The sequence below is a fragment of the Elaeis guineensis genome, chromosome 10 (assembly GCF_000442705.2).
Source record: "Elaeis guineensis isolate ETL-2024a chromosome 10, EG11, whole genome shotgun sequence".
Classification (NCBI taxonomy): domain Eukaryota; kingdom Viridiplantae; phylum Streptophyta; class Magnoliopsida; order Arecales; family Arecaceae; genus Elaeis; species Elaeis guineensis.
Genome location: NC_026002.2, coordinates 24,511,262 through 24,518,787, shown reverse-complemented (window position 1 = coordinate 24,518,787; position 7,526 = coordinate 24,511,262).

Sequence of the window (7,526 nt, the reverse complement as noted above, 5' to 3'; positions counted from 1 at the left end):
GATCATGGACTGATTTGAAATTTATACAAAAAGTTGAAATCCTTTAAAAATTGTGCAAAATATGTGATCTAATAGTTGATATTATGAGAGAAGATTGTTTATTTTTTCGTGCGAAAGACATAATCCAAAATGAATGGAGAAATTGTATCCTATATGGCTATATCGATACCACACACATCAAGTAACAGTGCACCATATCAATCATAAATGAGCATCTTTATAGTCTAATCGTCAAGATGAGTTTTTGATAAATAAAATCCATAAAAATACATACTTTTGATTGGCTTGTACCTATTATGGAGGAATCAACCACCTGATATCGACCTTTCTTATCTCGGATTAAGGCTGAGTACTTATCTCAAATCACAATCCATATGAGGGCTATGTCAACTTGAAAGGATCTCTTTGGATGGAGTGGAAGAACGGACGACCAGATTATCCAATTAAGATGATTCTTCAATGTTAGCTATAAGCTGATCTCATATTCGGATGCACACCGTCTTCGTCGTCAGACTCATGCTAATGACACAAAACAAACTCCAAACCATCAAGCCAATAAGAAAAAAAAGATTGATCTAATGAAATCTTCCATGAATCTCCGATAATTTTCTTCAATCTTAAGCACTTAAGCTACAATCATGTAATTAAGGTTTGTAACCAATAATCTCCGATCCTTGCACTCGTGGGAGCCGATTTTCCGTTTATGTTCTCAAATTTAAAAATAATGCATGATCACTCCTCTCTATATAAAAAGGGACAAAGTGAACTTTCAGAAAAATCCTCAACCAAGAGAATAAGAGCCTACTCTCTTTTAAAATTTTTTTATCTTCATTATTTTTGAGTCTCGAATAACTTAAATATTGAAAGATCCCCAACAACAAGAATCTCCGATAGGTTCATATTTTTCTTTCAGGTTTCCAAGAAGAACGGGTCCTCGGGATGCCACTGAATTTTGGGTTGGTAGAAGATCCATCCCATCCGTACGAACCTAGAGACTTGCCGCAACACCACCGTAGCGTGGTGCACGTGTAGGATATAACATTTTAGTATGGGTGGACGCATCGATAATTTCAGTGGTGGACCACCAGGCACACTCAAAGCAGGGGGGAGAGAGAGAGAGAGATGTGATAGGCTGAGTGGGTTAGCCAGGAATATGATAGGTGCGTCAAAGATCAAAACTTTACACTCCATGAGATAAAAATTAGTTAAATTATGGGCACGTGGAAATAAGCGGCCAAAGCTGGCGCCGGAGCACGTGGGTGAACGCTAAAGTTATTTACCGCAAGCCTTTGATAACCTATCCGTATCTTTGAGCTCATCATCCTGGCACCACGTGGCAGTGAAAAGTCAACTTTTCCACCGCCAAAATGCACACACGTCAGAGAGTCGACGCCACGAGTGAATGATGGCCATTTAGCCCGTGCATCAGTCGTTGCCAAGTCAGCATCGATTCGGGCATAATTGGCTGTGTACAATTGATCCAGTTACAACTTTAATTGCTCCAAGTATCTCAACTTTAATGTTTGCTCCCATGTAATTCAATATCCAACTTATATGTAGTCATGAATAGATATTTTTATCCAAATTAAGTCTTTCAAGATAAGATGATGATCAACTTGTTATAATATTATTGCTACATCTTATTAACATAGTATTAAATTATCATTTCTATTATAATCATCGGTTTAGTATACCCTAATAGCATAGTAATATTATTTTATTATTATATTATTATATTATATAAAATTCTTTGATGATAAGGATTGCATAAGGCATTTAAGTACAAGTACGTATTGATCAATACTGAGCATGCCGTACCTATTGGTAAGGCATGATATCAATACACTGCTTCGATACCATATTATGCTAATGCATTATTAGCATCAAAAAGCATACTCTTTAGTGGTATGATGTCAATAGTATATGTATCGGCACATGTTCCAGTATTGTTATTGGAACCCGACTAATGTATGATATATATGATGTAGTGTACTGACATAAGATGAACTAGGCTCTGGCTAATAAGATTTGAAGCCATATTAAGTGAAATCGAAAGAAGGGGATCCAAAATGAAGGTTTGAGATATTAAATATGATCTAGTACTCACAAACTAAAAATCATGCAATTCTATAGACTATTTGCTTATGAATTAAGAGATTATAAATGAAGATTTTAAACAACACGATACTATGCTCTTTCATAACTACTCAATGCATAAGCAAGGGATTTTCAGATTATATAATTTTTAGTTTGTTGATACTTTAAAAATAGCGAATCATATAATAGCTTAAATCTTTGTTCTCAAACCACCATCTTTTTTTTTCATCCAACAAAATATGGTTTCAAATTCGGTTGATCAAAGCCTAATCTACCTCTATTAGATATTATATTAATATATATTATATAAAATATCTTATGCTAGCTATACTATAAAATATATTATTGTTGTACAATGTAATATTATAATAATTATATCTCTTGAAATATAATAATTGTGATACATGATCTACAATATGTAGCATTATAGTGATGTATTATATTATTATTCAATTTATCTAGTATTATTTTTTTAAAAAATATATCATAATAATATAACAATAGTAAGTATGCCACAATAATGTGGTGATAGTTCATGCTAGTAACACAATGTTTATTCTATTAGTTTCATACATTAATATGCTATTTAGTTAGTATTATCATTTATGCTGATAATAGTAACTACAATGATATATGTTATGGTATCTCATCATACATTATGGTAGTATTATTAGATTGTCCGATTTAAATCTACAGTTCTACCATATCTAGTCAAAAGAATGCTTTTCTTACCAAAAAAGAAAAGAATGCTTTTTCTTTGTTTGCTAGAAAGGTATCATACAAAATAAAACAACTAATTTCTAGTTGCAATTAAATGAAGTAAGTACCAAGTTGGTGCCCTTATTTATCACTCTTGTTGTGGTTTTGAGTCGCTCTTGCATTGATAAATTGAATACATTAGCACATGAAATATGATTTTATAATGTCAAAAGTGCTATAGCATGTCATTTTTGTCTATAAACATGAGAGGCAAGGTGGATCTAACAAACGATTTCATTCATTATATTCTCAATAAGTTATAAAGAGATCCTAAGAGTTTACACTAGAAATACTTGGACCCAAGTAGTTTTAAACATATACACTTATACCTTTACCAAAAAAAAAAAAAAAAACACTTACACTCCAAAAGTTCAAATACATTCCACTTGCCTCCTCGTCTAACTGCTACATCTATGAGTGCTTATGGATTGAAACCATTCATGCTAACCTTGGCATTCCAATTTCTAGTAGTCCACTTCAATCCTTGTGGCCGCCTAAGAAGCGAGTAGGCACCTTACCAAACATTTTCTCCTAGCTCTAATGATCTTTTAATCTCATTCTCCTGAATCTTATTTGTTTTGGATTAACTTGACGATCAGCTTTCTCATACATGATGAGGATGGAAGATTATGACCAGAAAAATCCATATCCTCTTCTTGGCTAAAGTAGAATACTGAAGCAATTAACTAATGAGAAATCAATATGAAAAATCAATTAAAACGTAAGAAGCCCATTAGCTATACATTAAGCACTGATAATTGCTGTCCATGAGAACTTTAAATGAGCTCTCTATCTATAGTTGCAATAGGTGAACTAACTTTGACTGTGGTTTTGCCCGTAGCTTTGGACGGAGACTTGACTAGAATTTGTGCTCCAAGTCATCGAATTTATGCTTGAACCCAAAATTGAAAAGTAAGTAGGAAGGGAGAAAAGAGTCATGTGAGTGTCATATTTTCTCCTTCCCCTCTCCTTCAGTACTTTCTACCAAAACAAAAGACCCTTAGCTAATTTAGTAAGAACAACATTTCTGAAATTTTAGGATTGTTTTGTTATCACATGATGATCATGTGATAATAATTCCTAATGAAGATAGACAATGGGCCATAATGTAGCAAGAAAATAAGTTATGTTATCGAATAGAAACTTTTTAAAATATTGGGATCAAAGTATTTATCACCCAAACTTGAAGGGGTGTCTCTATAATTTTCTTAATATTCTATTTTGGTTGATTCTAGAAATTTATGTAATGATTATATAAACATCATTTAGATTCTTCATTTTCATAATTTAATTGCATATTTTGTAAATGTTGGAATGAAATGTGGTATGCTAGATTCTTCTACATTGTGGTGTCCACAATTAGGATATATTAAAGGATAAAATGGTTAGGTTGGTGAAGAAAAGGATTTTTTTCTACTTTTGACTTCACTAATTTTGGTATATATGTCAATTGCATTAAAGAAAAGCAACCTAAAAGATATAAGAAATATGCCAATAAGAGTTCTGGACTCTTAAATCTGATACATACTAGTAAACTATTAATTTTGACACATATTGATATTTATGGTCACTTATCTCTGGGACAACGACAATATTTATTCTCTTTTATTGATGATTTCTCATGTTATAGTTATATTTTTTGTTGGATGAAAAGTCTCAAGCTTTGGATGTCATTAAGGTTTACAAAACTAAAGTTGAGAATATATTGAATAAGAAAATTAAAGTAATTATGAGATCTAGTTGAGGTGATGAATATCATGGCAAATATGAAGAGAATGACAGTAGTCCACAGCCCTATGCTAGATTCTCAGAAGTGAATGATGTTGAACTGTAGTATGAAATGAGAGTATTAACAAAATGGTATGAAAGGAAACATTATATCCTTATAGACATGATTAGGATTATGATTAGTAATTCATCTTTATGCTTATTTTTATAGGTTGATGCCCTTAAGGACAATTATGTATATTTTAAATAGGGTATAAAATTATACCTAAAACTCCCTATAAGGTGCAAATAGGTAGGAAACCTAGTTAGCACAATTACAAGTTTGGGGAATTGTCTTGAAAAGGCTAGGCTATATAGCCTGCATGAAAGAAAATTGGGCCCTGAAACTATGAGTTGTTTCTCTATAGGGTATTTAGAATGGTCTAAAGGTTCTAGATTTTTTATTGTTAATCATGCACCACTAAAGTTATTGACACCAGAATTGCTAGGTCCATTGGGATGGCCAACATTAATAGGATTGGAGAATTATATAATGTGATATTTGAGGATTGTAAGAGACCTTTTATTATTATTGCAACACCAACAGATATACCATTTGATATTGTAGTGTGCCAAGCAGATGTTAGTACTACATTCCTTGAACAACTATTCCTGAACATGATACAGAGCAAAATTCACATCATAATAATAATATGGTTGAATTTAAAGAGCTGTCAAGATCTCATAAGATTAAAAGATTTTTAGATGATTACATGATACATTTATAGGAATGTGATTATAATATTGAGATTGAAAATGATCTAATCGCATTTATTGTTGCCATGGAAAGTAATAATTTTAAACTTTAGTTAACTGACATGAATGAGGAGTTAGAATCCATGAAGAAGAATCAAGTTTGGACTCTTGTTGATTTGCCTGATGGACTTAAGCCTAATAGATTTTCAAAACCAAATAGGACTCCAAGGTCAATTTGAAAGGAATAAACTAGACTTATAGCAAAATGCTTCACTTAGAATAAAGGCATTTGTAATAATAAAATGTAGGGTCTAATTTCTAGGAAAGACTTCTTCAAAATCATTGGAGCATTGATGGGTCATTTTGATTTAGAATTACATCATGCTAAAACTTCATTTTTGAAGGTGGATCTCGTGGAGGAGGTGTGTGTAGAATAGTTAAGGAATTGGAAGCACTAGGCAAGGAAACTTTGGTATGCAAATTAACAAAATTTATATATAGACATAAACAAATTTCACATCAATGGTATTTATAGTTAAATTAAGTTATTCTATCCTTTGGATCTATAGAAAATATTATTGATCAATATGTGTGTATATATACATTTGAAGTTCAATGGGAGCATTTATATGTTTGATTCTACATGTGAATTATATATTGTTTGTTGGTACTGAATTAGGTCTCTTGCATGAAACTAAAATTTTTCTCCTAGAATTGTTGGACATGAAGGATTTGGGTGATGCTTCTTTAATCTGCACTTGGCAGAGAAATCCATCGTGATAGGTTTACATAGTTTATACTAGAGAGCTTTTATTTCTAGGATTTTCAATAATTTTAGCTAATCAATAAGGGTGATAGGTTTGGTTTATTTGGTGTCCCCGGAATAAGATTGAAAATAATAAGATGAAAGCCATCCCTTATGCTTATGCTATGGGTAGTTTGATGCATGCATATAGATGTACTTATCCTAATATTAGCTTTGATATGGGAATGCTGCTGAGATATTAGAGTGATCCATTAGAAATATTAGAGTAATCCAAGAATGGATCACTAGAAAAGATGCTAAGAAATTAATGTGATGTCTTCAGGTGACTTAGGACTATATGCTTATATATAGGATGACTAATTGCTCAGAAGTGATTGGTTATATAGATGAAGATTTTGCTATATATGGCTGGTTGAATAGTCTCTCGGAGGGGTGCTAACAGGCTCTCGTTGTCACTTCCACCTAGATGCTAAATTTGTGAGACTGTTATAAGGCTTTTATATCAGTATTATGGATGAAGAATTTTATCTAAGGATTTCGGATAATGAGTTCCATTTCCAAGCCACTAGAAATCTTCTATGATAATTCTACTGCAATTCATTTCTCAAATAACAGTGACATGTCAAACGCTTCCAAGCACATTGATCTCACATACCTTGCTATACAAAGAGAAGTTAAGAGATATCTAGAATCTATCAATCATATTAGAAATGTATATATGATTGCCGATCGCTGGACAAAAGCTTTAGCTCCTAAGACCTATAAAAAGCATGTAAAGTTTCTGATAGAGCATGAAAGGTGACAAGCTAAATAGTGAGGATTGGTGCGCACAAGCATTTCACCAGCATCAGATTATTCAGATAGTGATCAAAGAGAGAATAGGAGTAGCATCAGTCCAAGTGCTATGAACTTCAAGAACTTTCGTAATTGTCACATCACTATTTAAAGGAGATGGATAAGGGGTATAGTACTAAGTTAGGTATAGAAAGTTGTAGTGCTGGGCTAGGATAGGGATGTAGTATTAGATTATAGTAATAAAATTAAATTACTTCTAAAGCAAAAATTATTTTAAACTAAAATAAAATAACATGCATTGGATTGATTTTCGAAAGGTAATTTTATAATATTACCGTATGATATTTATAAGTTGCTTTCATTAATTGTCTAGATACCTGTTTTTACTGGTTCATGCCATGTGGACCACTATTGCCATACATGATAGGTATTTTCCCTCCACCACTCTTTTATTTTGAGTAGTTGTATCATGCTTCCCATATTCTAGATAGTGATATGGGAAGTGATAATATGTTGCAACTATCCCACTCCTTCCATATTCCGGATAGTGGGGAGATGAGTGTAACTATTTGTTGGTTTGTGCCATGCAGCCCAGTATGTATGACAATGATCTCTCTTCTCATCCTAGGCTAATACCTCTCATCCC